A 15,872-nucleotide genomic window follows, 5' to 3' on the forward strand; every position below is an offset into this window, starting at 1 on the left:
AACATCTTCATCACATTTGACAGTTCTATGTATAAGGTTCTTATATATATAAGGTTCATTATATAGTTGACGAATCATGGTTTCAAACAGCTTCTTAGTTTTCGGAAAGAAAATTGGTTCGAAGTATTATTTTCATTAATTTAAGGTGAAATAAATAAGGCGAATGAAATTGTATATTATTAAGTATTTCAAGGTTTTTACCTAACTTTCTTTACAAAATTGTTGGATATGTTTGGATTAAGCTCTTTAAACAAATTCATTATCTCTAACAAATGTGCTTATTTTATTCTTCATATCTATAAAACCTACATAACTTTAATATGTAGTATAATGCACGTTTGAAAGTAAGCTCGCAGACTAAATACAAGGTAAAAATTAAACGAACAAAAAGTTCTGAATATTTAATATGCATTTTGTTTGTTTGTTGAATTTCCCCGAAAGTCACTCGAGGTCTACCTGCTGTTCCTGATTTAAAAGTGATAAATTAGGGGAAAGTCAACACCACCAACCACCAACTCTTGGGCTAAACTAATCAAATACTGAGATTAGCTGTAATGTTATAATGCTCCCAGGCTGAAAGGGCGAGCATGTTTGGTGGCCAGTACTTTGCATACAATGGTAAACAAGAAAAAACAACTTATTTTTGTTTCAGTTGTTCTCAGAAATGAATAGCAGGATTTCAAAAGGATAGCTAAACAATACATTCTTTCAAATAGCCTATCAATGTAATCAAGTTTGGGCTGTGGATTTCTAGAGCTGTGAAAGAAGAAAGAAACTCATCTTTAAATGTAAGACATAATATTATACTATTTTATGTTAACTGAAATTAAAAAAATGTTTTTTTGTGACTGGTTTTGTTATTCTAGAATGTATGGTTTATTCTCTTAGAGGGCTATTTGGCATTTGTTAAGATAGAAATGTTGTTAAGCAACATTGGTATTGTTACTACTACAATATCTATCTTTTATTAAATTTAATATTCGGGGGATTTATTGACTTGAACGACTTTTTGAAATAACTATCATTTTACGACGGTCTGTAAAGCTGAGGTTCCATAGTTCATGCCCCTTTATAGCCGTTGGCTCCGATGGTATATTATAAGAGTGATAGTCAAATCCCAGTATTTGGTCGACAAAAGAAGCCCAAGAATTGACGAAGTCGTGTTGACTAGTGCCTTCATTTGAGTACCTGAGTAAATTAACACGAAATCAATGTAAACAGACTGTATTATCACTTCTTAAGCCATTATATGTGATACTAATGTTTATTGTCTAGCGCAAGATTTCAGTTTTGGATTAAATTTTGTAACACCTTATTGTGTTTTTTTTTTTTGAATTTCGCTCAAAGCTACACGAGAGCTATCTGCGCTAGCCGTACCTAATTTAGCAGTGTAAGTCATCATCACCCACCACCAACTCTTGGGCAACTCTGCTACCAACGAATAGTGGGATTGCCGTCACATTATAACACCCACACGACTGAAAGGGCGAGCATGTTTGGTGTAACGGGGATTGGAACCCGCGACCCTCAGATTACGAGTCGAGTGCCTTAACCACCTGGCCATAACCGAAGACCGAAAAAACATCAAAATTTAACAGCATATTATTAATGTTCTTGAATTTACGTCTTTATAATAAAATGAACTTCTAATTAATACAAAAATAATGACCAAATTAATCAAAATTTTGAGGTTTACATACCCACTAATCTAATCAAATGTTGAATTATAAAATTGGACATTCGTCTGATGAGTTCTGAAAAAAATATTATTTTTTAAAAGCAAAACAGTTAATATGCTATATTGAAAACGCATTATGTGAAATATAAACGTGATAAAAAGAAATTACAAAAATATGGACATGTATTATATACCACGAAAAAACTTGCACGATAACAACTTTTTTAATGGAAAGTTGAGCTATTCAAGCCAAAAACACTTTTTTCTGTATTAACAACAGTTAATGAAGAAAAAATATTTAATTAATTAATGCATTAGGTATTTGTAGCAAACAAATAATCTAATACTAAATGTACATTGTAACCTCGGGGTCAAGGGTTTGAATTTTCTCAACTAAAGTGTTTACCCTTTCAGCAGTGTGGCCGTTATAATAAGTGTTCGATTAGAGTAATCCTTGAGTTGGCGGTGGGTGATGATGACTAGCTAGAACAGATATTTCTCGAGTAGCTTAGTGCGAAATTAAACGAAGAAACAAGTTATATTCGATATTACATAACTATCCCAATAAAATATTCGTTATATTCAACCAATAAAAAATATAATAATGGATTTATGAACATGGTCTTTGGTAGGACAAAAATACAAAGGTTTTATTGGAGAAAAATAAGTGAAACATAATTTTTGTTGTAGTGTAAAGTATTATACTGAATTACATGCACTGTGTCCACTGAAATACACACATACAAATCTAAAATATAAAAATTATTTAATTTTGTGTTGGAATTCAGTGAAATATTAATTCAGGGCCCTAATCCATATTTCTTCTGATAATTTGAATTATGGTCTTGAGTAATTTTTTTCATTGAATTCAAACATAAAATTGATTATTTTTCCATTTTCTGATGTGTTCACACACTTATGTTATTTGTAAATAAACTAAAGTTGAATTTATTTTGTATTATATCATAAATGTGGTTATAAACGAATAACATTTTTATGACACGTACAATAACTGATTTGCAATAACTTTGTTCAATATTAACAAACGCACACACCTCCTTTATTTAGAAATGAACGTGCCATAAACATATTATTGTTGTTGTTATTAAGCACAAAGCCACGCAAAAGGTTATCTGTACCTTGTCCACCACAGGTATCGAAACCTGGTTTTAGCGGTATAAATCGGCAAACATATCACTTGTGCCACTGGGTGTGTGTGTCCACCGAGGGGAATCGAACTCTTGATTTTAGTGTTATAAATTCGAAGACTTACCGCTGTCCCAGCAAGAGACGCCAATGGGAAATTACTCGTAAAAACAAGAATGTTGCTTCCCCACCCTCTTCCAGTTCATCATTCTTACAGAAGTAACGTAAACAGGTCAGTAGTTTTTTGAAGTGGGACGTTGATTATACTCATAAGCAGTTATAACTTGTGTTATCAATAAGCTGGTTACTTGCTTTGGCTGCTCAGGTAGGAAAGGCAATTGCCCTAATTTGAACAGGTTTCCTTCACACAAAGCACAGCTTTGCGAGAGAAGTCGTACACGTCCGTACTGCCACAAGTTATCTGCGGAAGGACATATTTTCAAAATCCAGGTCGTTCGCAAAGATATCAAAAATATTGTTTGTGCCTAAATCATTGATGGTATAAAAAATTAATCTATATGATCTCCTTTCTGATTTATTTAAATAACTTTGTCGGATAAAGTTGGTGTAAATAAACACCTATGTTCCGATTTGTATAAATAAAGGAATTAGATAATTCTGGTAACTACTAAATTGTACCAGTGAAACTGTATGACAACACACGTATTTACTACTTTAGCTAACAATACTAATTTGTTTTTTGTTTTTGTTTTTGAATTTTGCGCAAAGCTACTCGAGAGCTATCTGCGCTAGCCGTCCCTAATTTAGCAGTGTAAGACTAGAGGGAAGGCAGCTAGTCATCACCACCCACCGTCAACTCTTGGGCTACTCTTTTACCAACGAATAGTGGGATTGACCGTCACATTATAACACCCCCACGGCTGGGAGGGCCAACAATACTAATAACGAGTACATTGTAGCTGCTAAAACAGTATTACTGATGTTAATTCAAGTACCGAACGCTTACATTAAACAGCTTCTGATTGAAATGTCATATTTAATGCTTCCTGATATACCAATATTACCTTGAAACGTGTCGTAATATTTAGTGCGAAATTTATACTAGCATACGGTGTTTCGTTTTTACAGTTCTCAAACAAACTTGTTAAAAGCGGATGTGATCCTATTTAACAGGTCATATTTAACGTTATTGTTTATACAACCAAGTTGTGAAAAATAAGTCAATGTTTGAGAAAAATAAATAAAATTACATTACGGACATGAACCAGAGAAGGTAAGGCAATTAAACGTACATATACAGGGAGAGAGAAATTAAGTAAGATTCCAGTTTTATTTTGATAAAATAAGGGAAATAAGTAATTCCTTTAAGGGTAACATGCTCTGAAATTTAATAAACAATCCAAACTACCCTGCAAATAGAGCTTGATTCGACTCTTCCACTTCTGTATAAATATACAAATAAATAGGTAACCAAAGAATAAAATAACAATAGCTATTACATGTGAAGCTATAACACAATGAAGATAATGTTTTAGAATTAGTTTCTAGTCATGTTTTGTATAGTATTTAAAATGGGACATCAAAAAACAATATATCTCAATATTTCTTGATTGACAGCGCATTTTTCATTGCTAGGATGGAAACACCATGACTAGAAATATTGGCATCAAGTTCTTTGAACATAGAGAAGTAGAAACTTGAATCATTTCAAACAAATGCCACGGTTTATATGCAAAAACGGCTCGTTTGGGTTGAGAAAATATTTTACATCGAAGAGCGAACAACGTTTCGACCTTCTTCGGTTATCGTCAGGTTCACAAAGAAAGAAGTAACTGACCGGAAGCTGACCACATGTTTGAAAGGGGTTGTGTAACTGAGTGTCGGAATGTAGAGGGCGGTATTAGATGTTTGAATATATAATTTTATTTATTTTATTATATTAATATAGGTATAAAGGCGTTCCTTTATATTGGTTTATTTTGGGTTTAAGTTGTTGTAAAAGTAAGGCTTCTTTAATTTTGCGTTTGTTTATGTTTGTTTCTTTATTTAGTATTTGAGTGTTTTTTATGGTTATGTTGTGTTTATTTGACTTGCAGTGTTCGAAAACGTGTGAAGGTGACTTTTATGTTCTATAAATCTGGTTTCCATTTTTCTACTTGTTTCTCCAATATAGAAGTCGTGGCAGTTATCACATTGTATTTTGTAACTAATGTTGGTGTGGTGTTTGTCAGTGTAGTTTTTACATAGTATAGACCTCAGTTTTGTGCCTGGTTTTTGAATAAATTTGGTATTAACTGGAATGTCATATTTTGTTACTAGTTTTTGCCAAATGTTGGTTATTTGTTTGTTGATGTCAGGAATATATGGTATACAGCAGTATATGGTTTCGTGATTTTTTGATTCGTGAGATATATTTACTTTAGTTGGTTGATTTTGCTTTCTGTCTAGGTGTGTGCGTATAATGTTTTCTACGGTGTAACACGTTTGACAAAAAAATTATCTTTCTTATTAGATTAAGATTTCTTAAGCAATATTAATATATAAGGATATATATAAATATACATATAGTTGTTTCATCTAAAAACAAAGTTATTTTTCCGTGTTTGTCTTAACCCTTAATTCATTAGCGCCATTGTTTACCTCTTTCAGAACGTCATGACTATGACGAGTAGGGAGAATATGGAAGTCACGGTGGTTACAATGGTTGGGTGTGATAGTTTAGGAAGTTTCAATATGGCGATAATTACCTAACTCTCGATGTTCGAGTGTAAATATGTTTGTTCAAATTTTACTATAAATTAAATAAACTTTATAGATGTTTGAAATAAAGACATAAAACAGTATAAACATGCGTGCTTTTTTGTTGTTTTTAAAGCAAAGCCACATGGACTATCAGCTGTGTCTGCAGCGAGGAATGGATTTTAGCGTTTAAAGTCCGTTAACTGATCTTTGTCTTACCTGGAGACCATGAAATCATACGTTTGTTTATTCGTAATATAAAGAGAAGTACATATTATATAAGGCTGCCAAATGTAAGAGACGAGATAATTAAAAAAACTGTTAATTCAAAGAGGGGAATAGAGGTTATAAAAATAATAGAAACTGGTTGAATCAAAATGGAAAGATTATATGTTCAAGCTTACAACTACGGGTTCTAAAAAAACATGTCTACAGTATTTATCACCTATAGTGGGATCACAATAGGGAATTTTAGCATGAGAAAATAATGTAAACACTATTTACAGCCTAGTTTGTTTATTTTTAAAAGGTAGGCTTGAAAATATAATCTTGATTCTGCATTTTTAATTTTAAATTAACGTTTTTTATATATCTTTTTTCTTAAGTTTTTATATCCATGTATGGAGAACAAATGGAAGTTACATACGTGGACATCCATTCAATTGAATGTAATATATATTTTTAAATAGTTTACTATTGCATTGGCCTTTTTTTATTCAACCGTTACTTACTGAGCCACAGGGTTTTGTGCCTGAGGTTTCATGTAAACATGCGTTTAACGCACATAGTATGAAAATCAGTAGAATAAATCACCACTCACTAGGGCAAAGAGTTCTGCTATGGTAATCGTCTACTGTCAGAAAACTCACTGTAATAGACACAGAACCACAAAGTACAACAGCGAACGATGAATCCTCAACGTAGCAGTTTCCAATTAATATATTGTAGGTTGCACAATTTATTTATCATTTAATGCACGTCAGTAAAATACCTGATTTTTTTCAGTAGTAGAAAATGAAGGACTTCTTTAGAGCGGAAGAAACGAAGGCGCATAAATTAATTATGTTATGGCATACTAAAAACTGCGTTCATTATTACTGTCTAGGTTTCAGTAAAATATTTTTCGCCGTATTTTCTATAGTGGCTTGTAAAACTATAATAAGGCTGGAAACATTATTGTAAATACAGATGTTGCTTATTGTAATAAAATAAAACATTTTCGATTACTATTAAGTGTAGCATTTCCAACTAGCATAACGTCCTTGAATGTTTTCTACATTTCTGCGATACTTAAATGGCTTCGAAGAGCTTATGTTGGTGGCAAAGAATAACTTAAAAAATGGTAGAGGGTAGAAATTTCGACGTTCAAGAATAAACTTCAAAACAGACGTACAACATTCGCAGGAGTTTATTTAGTAACTGTGCATAGATTTTGGTGCAGTATATCAAGCAGCTTTTGTTGTAGGCTTTGGTGCTTGAATGGTTTATAAGAATTTGGCCAGTAGCGATGAAAGAACATATAAAATCTCTGATTCTATTTAAAGAATCAACATAAAAATAGCTCTATGACCTGTGTAGGAGTTTTGTAGCAGGTTTCTTTTCAGGTTTGAATAAAATATTCATAGTAGCTTTTTTCTATAGGCTTGTGAATCAATAATACTATTATGAGGAAGAAATTGAATTTGTATAACATTTGGAAAATAAAGTTTCTTAATATTATAAATATTTTAGTAGCTTTAGTCATTGTGGTAGGAGGTCTTGAGTGATGTTTTTATAACAAGTCTGCTATTTAACTTAGTTTTATTTACAGGTAGATAATAATCCCTACCTCCAATTTAGGCCCGGCATGGCCAAGTGGTTAAGGCACTCGACTCGTAATCCGAGGGTCGTGGGTTCAAATCTCCGTCACACCAAACATGCTCACCCTTTCAGCCATAGAGACGTTATAATGTTACGGTTAATCCCACTATTCGTTGGTAAAAGAGTAGCCCAAGTCTTCCCTCTAATCTTACACTGCTAATTTAGGGACGGCTAGCCCAGGTAACCCTCGTGTAGCTTCGCGCGGAATTAAAAAACAAACAAACGATCCTCCAATTTAACTTTACAGGAATCGAAATGGACTAAGAACAAGTTCAGTTATCTTGAAAGCAGTAATTAATAAACATTTGCATCAGGCAAGCACATTTACTCCCATCTTAATACAGATAGAAAGAATTTTTAATCAATAATTAGCTTATACTTTTCGAGAAACTTTAAGAACACCTACTCTATATTATCCTTTGTTCTGCTGGGCCAAAACACACTGTGAATTCAGGGGGTATTAACGAAAGCGACTTTGGGTAGAATATGCCTGCTTTCAAATATTTAAAATTTCGCTATTTTACAATGTGGCAGTACAAGAAAATTAAAAATATTTATAATCACTCATCAAATTCATACCGTTTACTTCCTGTAAAGTTCACATATTGCATTATACTAAATTATATAGCATTAAGTGTAAAGAAGTGATAAAAGGATTTGATGAAATCATTCCTTTCTTATGTATAATACTAGCAAAATAAAATATTTGCGATATCAATAGTATTTTCATTTACATATTTCTTGTGACCAATAAAATCGAGGACCAATTATCAATTTCTTGCGTCAATAGTTTTGAAAAATGTGTTTCAAAAACCTTTTGCATCACACTACCTAGGAACCGTCAAATAATCTCAAATTTAGTTTTGATACATTCCGTCACAATACCTTTATTTCGTCTGTTATTGCCAAGTTATTTGTCGATATCAGCGCAGTTTTTGGTTACATGGTGTAATCGTAACACCAGTCCTTTAATAACCGATTCCATAAATGGTAATTTCCCTTCCCCTTAAAAGTAATAATGACGACTAATAGTGGTATTGTAAAAAGAATTTCACTTTTGTCATTGAACGAAAACTGGAACAAAGAACTGATATTATCAAATCTTCACTATATTTCATAATTCATGAGGTACATTGATGAAATAACATTACAGAACAAAACTGTGAAGTGGAATAAAGCGAGAATTTCTGAATGGCGTAAACCTTTTGGACTAACACTCGTTAAACAAAAGTTGATTAACAATTCATAGGCCCGGCATGGCCAGGTGGGTTAAGACATTAGACTCGTAATCTGAGGGGCGCGGGTTCGAATCCCCGTCGCACCAAACATGCTCCCCATTTCAGCCGTGTGGGCGTTATAATTTTACGGTCAATCCCGTTATTCGTTGAAAAAAAAAGAGTAGCCCAAGAGCTAGCGGTGGGTGGTGATGACTAGCCCTTGCGTAGCTTTGCGCGAAATTCTAACACAAACAAACAATTCATAACGATGTAATGTATTTAAATTTGGCAATGATGTAAGAAGATTACTTTATAATATATATTAACATCAAAGAACAATAAGCACTCCATATTAATAAGTTAAAATTAGGAAAATTGATTAAAAAATCATTTTAAATCACATTTAAAAAATGGAAAATATATTGACAAATTCAGTGATGACGAGAAACCCACTTGTTGAGAAATATATATGCAAAAACGGCTCGTTTGTAAAGTGTTTTCTCAGCCCAAACGAGCCGTTTTTGCATATATATATTGACAAATTCATTGCCCTAAAGTTAAAACAGTATAGCGTGAGTTATACGTCTAAACACATTGCAACTTCTCACCATTGTACGTGTATATTCACTAATTAGAGTTATCATTATTGCACGGAAAATTTTAAAATCAACTCCACCAATTCCGGAAGTAAAATATTAGGAGATTTCCCTTAAGGGCAGTTATCCAACACTGACCTCAAAAGTGGGACAACCATTTAGAGTAATGACGATAAAATCGCTGTTACAATGTATGACACAATGTGGTTAAAATAACTCTCCAATAACGACTTTCTCTAATCACGCCTCTCCACTGCAGGCGCAGAACTACCGTATTTGCCGGACTTGAAACTGAATAGAAAGGAGGAGCTTAATGATCCCTGGTGGTCTGGGAGTATTAAAAGCAAAGCCACCTTATCCAGGAAATGTTTTGTATCCAAAGCTTGCCTAGAAAAAGCTAGAGTAATCCAGAACGCACATTCACTTTTGTTTTTTGTTGTTTTTTTAAAATTTTCGATTAGTGAAATCGGTGAAAAGTGATATCGTATTAACTAAACGAGTGTGATTTATTTGTGCTTACTTTAGGATTAACAAGCCCCATATATGTAAGTCAACTACTTTTGTCTTCTCGTTTATAAAATTACTGTGAATATTTTAATTTCATTACATTCTCTTCCAGAATATCACCTTCAATAGACATTAATATAGATATTACCTCAACCACGGGTTGCTTAATGTTCCAATATTAATTTTATTCTGGATTATTGTTTCATGCAGTTCTTCAACCATGAAACTATTTCGCTACGCACTCTTGACTGTTGTTCTTCTGGCCTTCGCTGTGCACGATTCTGAAGCTGACATAAAGAAACTAGTAAAACTTGGGTTAGTAGGAGCTTTGCTAGCCCCAAAGGTGTTGCCACTTCCCATCCCCATCCCCATCCCCATCTCTGTCACTACTTATAAGGAGTACATACCGTAAGAAAACCTTCATCTAGTATTTTAATACTGTAGTTTGTTTGTAATAGTACCTTTTAATACGAAATTTTATAAAAAGGGCTTTATTTTCATAGTGAAGAAGGCAATTATATTATATTGTAAAATAACATATTAAGTGTGCTTAAGCATTACATGCTGCAAATAACAAATTCCTAAAATAAAATTAAATATCGGGCAAATCTATATAAGTTACACTCTTCCAAAATCTTAAAGAAACTTTATATGATTTGCAGATAAACTACTTGGTTGTTGTATGCCATAAAAGATGTATACAATATTACATGACATAATTTTCATGCATATAGTCATTTAGGTTAGAATGGGAACAATGCTCTAAAAAGTCTTACAACAGTCTTTAATTAATAATTAAAGTTTGTTCTTCAATGTCAAAGATTTATTTAGAGACTAAAAATATATTGTTCTTAAATATAACATGTACAAATACAAACTATACTATACTTTGTTTATAGTTTTAGTGTTAACAAATAATTGAAAATTCATATATGTCAGTTCTACATACATATATATAATCTATAGGTATTTCTTTATATATATATACCTCTCCTCTTGTACATTTTTACATTTACAGATATCATCATGGTGGTTACAGCTATGGCGGTTATGGTGGTCATGGGAGTTATGGTTATGACGGCTACGGTAGTTGGTGGTAAATGAAGAAACGGCCTTTCTCTTCACTAGCCTAAGCTATTAATGCGTATTTTGTTTATTCAAGCCTAAAATAATCACACTACCTAGTACCCAGGATTAACGTTTAAACTGTTTATTGATGTTTATTATTTACTAATGTGTTTATCATTCTAACTGCAGAGAGTGTTATGTGTCTTAGTGTTATGTTTATAAGGCTCGTATTATAACGTATAAATTGTGTTAACGTTACAATCTTTCAACGTACACTGGAAACTGTTCATTTTCAAGAAAAGATTGTTAAGAATTTCTTGTACGTTATAATCAAAATATGATTTTTTTAAATTCAATATTAAAAAAGTGTTTTTTTTTCATTCCCAGTGTAAAGTATCAAATGACCTCAACTGTGAGATCCGCTGAAGTACTTATGGATCTAACACACCAAAATTTTGAGATTTTTAATCTGTTAAAATACATCATAAACAAGTAAAGTTAAAATTTTAAATATAGCGTTTTCCAGATTACAAATGCTGGCTTTAATACTTGTTATTGAAAAGTCTTTGTTATGAACGTGCTATTTAAAATTTTAACTTTACTTGTTTATGATGTATTTTAACAGATTAAAAATACAGTACGCTTAGACGTACTCTAAAAACCAAACAAAAACAAAAAGCAACGTGAAATAAAAAGATTAACGTTTCAACCAAATTACAATTTAGCCAGGAAATAGAGTTCGTTCATTTCCTTGCATTACATTATCTACCAATTTTATATTTTCATGTTTTACCACAATAGAATTACAATTGTTTTAATACATAGCATAATTTAGTTTTCTTAGACGTGGTTACGTGGCAGATCAGTGGTATATTTACGAGCTTACAAAGCTAGAATCCTGAGTTTGATTCCCTGTGCAGACAGAGTTCAAACATCACACTGTGTATTTTGAGGTGAAGCCAAAATAAACAAGCGCTAAGTGTGATAAATTTAGCTTAAACTTGGTAACGTTTTGTTTCTACGGAACGTGAGATATTTCAATAACTAAAATATACAAGAAAATGTGTGGCTTCTTATTGTTCTATTAGAAATCAATTATACGGATACATTTCGTAAAATAAATTAGATTGTTGCACCATACCTAAAACTTAAAAAAAAAGGAAGAGTGAAAGAAAACCTAAATTTATTTAATTTATTATTCATTTTACACAAAGGATTTTTGAACTATATTTTCATTAAAATATTTCCACATTTTGCTGTATCAACATAATTAATAAACAATTTAATTTAAAAATAACTATAACTATGCATGTCTTTATATATTAAAAATATTTTTTTATCATTTAACAAGCCCAGCATGGCTAGGGGGTTAAGGCACTTTGACTCGTAATCCGAGGGTCGCGAATTCGAATCCCCCTCACACCAAACATGTACGCTCCTTCAGCTGTGGGGGCGTTAGAATGTGACGATCAATTCGTTGATAAAAGAGCAGCGCAAGAGTTAGCAGTAGGTGTTAATGACTACCTGCCTTTCTTCTAGTCTTACGCTACTAAATTAGGGACGGCTAGCGCAGATAGCCCTCGTGTAGCTTCGAGCCAAATTCAAACCACTCATTTAATGTTACTAATTCAGAAGTTAATTTACGATAAATATATATATATATATTGTCTGACAAACCTGAAAGCTTTTTCAACATCACGTAGTAGGTTAGTGACATGATACGTGTAAGTGGACTAAGAACTATATAACAAAACGACAACAGCAACTGAAGCCCATTTAAACCTTGTAATTTATTTACTTTACTGATTTGATTCAAACCCTTTTCTTCACACAAACAGGTGTGGGTTGCTAAGGTTGTTGGTGATTACGAGACGATTTCAATACAAACTAGTTTAGTTTTAGGTAAAAAAACAAAGTTGGGACAATAAGTAATTTGTCTTGGATTTTATAAAACCACTTTAAAATCAGTTTAAATAATAAATAAAAACCATGAAACAAAAACTTACAGATTTTGCATTTCGGAATACTTACCTATTAGGTTGAAGCTCCCAAACTATTTTATAAATTTTAAACTACCTTTCACATGAATATGCATATACGTAATTGATTGAAGTTACCATTATTCGGTTCGAAGGTAAACTCCGAACCGTTTCGATATCTCAGTAGCGATTTGTCAACTGTGCGTATTTAAAAATATAAAATGTTAACATATTTCTAGTTTTGACTAATATTTGCTGCCTACGTAATCTTAACGAAAGAGCTTGAAGTAATAAAAGGTGAGTTAATAGAGTTAAACTTTGGGCTCTTCGTTGCCTCTTGTTTTGATTTAACAAATAAATTCACCAAACGCGGTGGTTATATTAAAATGACTACTCGTTCTTGCTTTTCTGAAATTATTTACAAATGATAATACTTAAAGTACAACCTAACTATCTGACAAGCTGAATATTACATTACAAACTCGACAATTCTCATAGTTTAATATTTTACTGCCCTCCATGGGTATCAAAACCCAGTTTCTAGCAGAGTGAGCATTGGACGTTCTCTATCCACTGTGTACACCGTGTAGCTATAAATCCCCAGATTTGAACTTTGTAAACTTAATGTTGTCCCACCGGGAGACACAAATTTATAAAACACAACAGATTTTAGTGCAAAATGTAATATATTAAAAAAAAACAATCATTTCAATTTATTACAATATCTATATGTAACATGTATGAAACCTCGTTAATCAAACTAATATTAAAAATCTATAGACTTTTTATAATGATATAAGATTTACCTCTCTCATATACTATATCAGAAAAACAAGTAATGATAAAGTAATTGGGACGTTCTCATGCTTTCTTAAAAGCGTAAAAACAACAAGTCATATAAGATAAATAGGCCTGGCATGGCCAAGCGCGTAAGGCGTGCGACTCGTAATCCGAGGGTCGCGGGTTCGCGCCCGCTTCGCGCTCAACATGCTCGCCCTCCCAGCCGTGGGGGCGTATAATGTGACGGTCAATCCCACTGTTCGTTGGTAAAAGAATAGCCCAAGAGTTGGCGGTGGGTGGTGATGACTAGCTGCCTTCCCTCTAGTCTTACACTGCTAAATTAGGGATGACTAGCACAGATAGCCCTCGAGTAGCTTTGTGCAAAATTCCAAAACAAACAAACATAAGATAAATTGTAGGGGTAAATTTAATCAAATACATGCATTTAATCAACCATTTCATTAATAGTTGTATCGAATGAATGTTTTCACTAATTTTTTTGTCTGTTTGCTGAATTTCGTGCAAAGCTACACGAGGGCTATCTGCGCTAGCCGTCCCTGATATAGCAGCGTTAGACTACATGGAAGGTATCTAGTCATCACTATCTACCCTCAATTCTTGAGGCACTCTTTTACCAACGAATTAGTGATATTGACTATAACATTAAAATGCCACTACGGCTGAAAGAGCGAGCATTCTTGGTGTGACGGGGATTCGAACACTCGACCATAAGATTGCGAGTAGAGCGCCCTAACCACTTGGCCATGCCAAGCCTTTTTTCACTAATAACCACCCTTATTAACTTGATAATGAGAGAAAGGTATGATAACTATTTCTTTAAAGAAATTAATGCAAAACACGGCAACACAACACAATAAATGTTCTTTCGTAGAATATTTACGCAGAATATTCCTGATAAACAAAGGTGAAATAGATAATAACTGCCTTTTCTAAATTAACGCTTGTAGAGAATATTTAAAAGGTCTAATCTACATAAGTAGCTAAGGTGAAAAAGAAGACATTTCGACAGCCTTCCGTTAGAAAGAAAAACAGGCTTCTTTTAAAACGTCATTCTGTCGACCTAGGTACATAAAACTAATAAGCGCAAAAGTCTTTGCAAATGGTAGAAAAAAATGCTAAGCTGCTTTATATGGAAATAATCATAAAGTACCCGTGTCTGCTGTGGGATTTGAATAACCTCTTCATGATTCACAGAGGCCCCGATGTACCGATCAAACTTCATTATCTCAGTTACTTCTATTACTACACCAAAGGGATCCGTACTTTAAAAAAAGCCCCTTTAGGTCACTCGATCATGGTACCTGAACATGTGTGCCACATTTGATCCTGCTAGCATATGAGGGTAGTATGAACATAGATTCAAACATAGCACCCCCTTTTGGATCCCGAGAGGGGTATGAATACAATCTGAGGCTAAATTCGACTTCAGAGATCAACGGTGTCCTCCTTGCACACCTCCCATGCAAGTTAAACTTGTGCAGTCTCTTTCTGATTGTAGAGGCATGCACTTTCATATCAACAGTAGCCAAAGCCTGCTATAGGTCCCGTGATGACATGTTAGGGTGCTTGGAGACCTCTTTTAGCATCTTGCGGTCTGCTCTCGGGGTGAACTTGCTTGGACAACCAGACCTGGACATGTTGGCAGTTGTTTTGAAAGCCCTCCACTTGTTGACTATTTTCCGGACAGTTGAATGGCTGATTTCAAAATCTTTTGGGATCTTTTTAAATCCATTACCAGACTCATAAGCTGCTACAATTTTCTTTCTGAAGGTTTCAGACAGCTCTTTTGCTCTCACCATGGTGCTCACTCTCACTTCAACAGTGAGCACACCAAACTAAATGTCTGAGTTTTAAATAGGGAAAGCCTCATTCAAAATGCTGAGTAACGATATTCTAATCATGTGCACCTGGTGTGATACACCTGTGTGTGAGTTGAGCCATTTTAAGTGGGAATAAATGTGGGGGTGTCCTAACTTTTCCTCAGTTAGAATATGCATTTTTGTAGAATTACATTTACAGAAGATCTTGAAAAGTCTTTTCTTCAGTTTTAATTGTTTAGTTATATTCCTATAATCTCTCAGTATTGTTAAAATTGAGATTAAATATCTATATATCCAAAAATGTTACACAAATACACAGGCTTTCATAGGGTGTCCTAACTTTTTCACATGACTGTATAAAGACACTACTCGGGCGTCTCGATGACACCTGCCAAGCTTCACAACACACAACAGTGTGAGGAGATCGTGGACCAACAAACTCGAAGTGAATTAATACAAGCTATAATGAAACTTACATCATTTAACATCGTGCGCAAGCT

The 15,872-nt window shown here is 33.4% G+C and overlaps 1 protein-coding gene and 1 long non-coding RNA gene across 2 annotated transcripts in view; one reads left to right on the top strand and one right to left on the bottom strand.

Annotated features, from left to right (window-relative positions):
* Positions 1 to 15,872, bottom strand: part of LOC143252881 (rho GTPase-activating protein 18-like) — a 165,385-nt gene that overhangs the window by 66,902 nt on the left and 82,611 nt on the right. The window lies entirely within an intron of this gene.
* Positions 9,461 to 11,152, top strand: LOC143252884 (uncharacterized). The gene is made up of 3 exons (XR_013029225.1): positions 9,461 to 9,742; positions 9,915 to 10,112; positions 10,723 to 11,152. It is a non-coding gene; the product is annotated as an uncharacterized LOC143252884 (long non-coding RNA).

This window comes from Tachypleus tridentatus, chromosome 6 (genome assembly GCF_004210375.1).
Source record: "Tachypleus tridentatus isolate NWPU-2018 chromosome 6, ASM421037v1, whole genome shotgun sequence".
In the NCBI taxonomy this organism is placed as follows: domain Eukaryota; kingdom Metazoa; phylum Arthropoda; class Merostomata; order Xiphosura; family Limulidae; genus Tachypleus; species Tachypleus tridentatus.